The 1499-nt window shown below is 46.3% G+C and overlaps 1 protein-coding gene across 1 annotated transcript in view; it reads right to left on the bottom strand.

The window, feature by feature from the left end:
* Positions 1-1348: 1348 nt before the first annotated feature.
* LOC102014836 (cytochrome P450 2B4-like) overlaps positions 1349-1499 on the bottom strand; it is a gene marked incomplete at its 5' end in the record, with an annotated part of 9949 nt that continues 9798 nt past the window's right edge. Inside the window, 1 exon segment of the mRNA XM_013508783.1 lies at positions 1349-1499.

The raw sequence follows: 1499 nt of genomic DNA, 5'->3' as shown, positions 1-1499 counted from the left end.
ACTTGGATCTTAGCTTCCACTGTAGCCTGAGTTTTCTCAGCTGTAGACCCATGAGGAAGAGCAGAGACTTGGACTCTTTGTCTCCTTTCAAGCCCCACAAACATGCCCTTCCTCTAGTGTACTTGTCTCTTGGCTCTACCAAAACCTTCTCAGCCTTAAATTTTATTATTTGCACTAATTCCACACACCCAATCTCTAGAACCTCTCCTTTGCTCACCACTGGAACAAAATTTAAACCCTCAAATCTATGAAAATTTCTCCTCCAATCTACTCTCTCTCTGTCCATTCTGAAGGGATTCTAGAAGCTTATGTGAGTGGTCCTGAGGGGGGCTGGAATTATAGAATTCCCAAATTCATCTGGAGAGTCCCACCCAAAGCTGGATCCTCAAACTGCCCTGTTACCTGTGAGCTCTGTGTACTTTTTGCCACCACTTACCTTCTTGCTGCTTCTCTTCCCATGCCACCTGATGGAAGGATTTGAGAAAACCCTTGGAGTCTATTAAAAAATGTTCCCCAGGTATGGTAGAGGCCAAGGTCCAGGTGGAAGGCTGCCATGGGGGTGGGGCAGCCTCAGATTGAGAGTAGCAAAGGATAATCAGGATGAAAAAGAAGATGAAGTCACACAGCTCCATGGTCCTCTTTCTACCAAACATCCACACTTCAGTTTTCCTTCAAAAGCAGGTTGCTATAGTTGTTGTTTTCCTTCCTGTGGTTGGTGGAGGATTGTGTACCAGGAATCTATCTTGGCAGAAACCCTGGAACATCTCCAGAAGATAGAGGCAGCCAAAAATTTCCAGCCCTCACAGAAGCCCAGTGTACAGCATACCAGGGGTGAGTCCCAAAGCCAGCCACCCCTTTAGAAGTGACTGGCTAGGAAAGTCTTCATGGGCAAAACCCCCAATATCCAACAATTCTCTTGGGAAAGTGCAGGACGTGTGGATGCTGCTTCCATAGTGAAGGTGGCTCTAGGCTCATCTTCATGAGCAAATGTCATGCAGGGCAAGAGGTCAAGAGTTACTGGAAGTGAGATTTGGAAACATTGGGCCCTTCGGGGATAGGAATTTTTTTGTTATCAATAGGAAGTGAGACATGGAGAAGGTGACATGCTCTGAAAGGAGAGGTCTGGCTCCATTGGAAGGAGGAGGTTAAGGGGTAGCTGGTTTAGCCAATCTTTCATCTATTGATTCATCAGCAAATGATTGCAGCAGGTGTCTTAGGATGCACCCTGCCCCACGTGCTGAAAATTGAATAGTGAAGAAGACAACAGGTTGATATTTGAAGGAGCTGGCATGGAAGTGTGGGAGGTTCTCTCACAAAACATCTCCCTGAAAAGGCCACACACACAAAATGGCAGGGATCACCTTCTGACAGGGTGATCAAGCTTTTCAGGTTTATTTGATTCTCAGGAGATTTAAAGCAAAATATGAGGGAATCCATGGTGCCAGTACAGAATCACGCAGCTCAAGAGGTGGAGTCCAAGTGTGCCTTCCACAGAGGAA

This window comes from Chinchilla lanigera, unplaced genomic scaffold, assembly GCF_000276665.1.
Source record: "Chinchilla lanigera isolate Chin_1 unplaced genomic scaffold, ChiLan1.0 scaffold00154, whole genome shotgun sequence".
In the NCBI taxonomy this organism is placed as follows: domain Eukaryota; kingdom Metazoa; phylum Chordata; class Mammalia; order Rodentia; family Chinchillidae; genus Chinchilla; species Chinchilla lanigera.
Note: the sequence above shows the minus strand (reverse complement) of the source record. Positions and strands in the feature narration are given on the sequence as shown.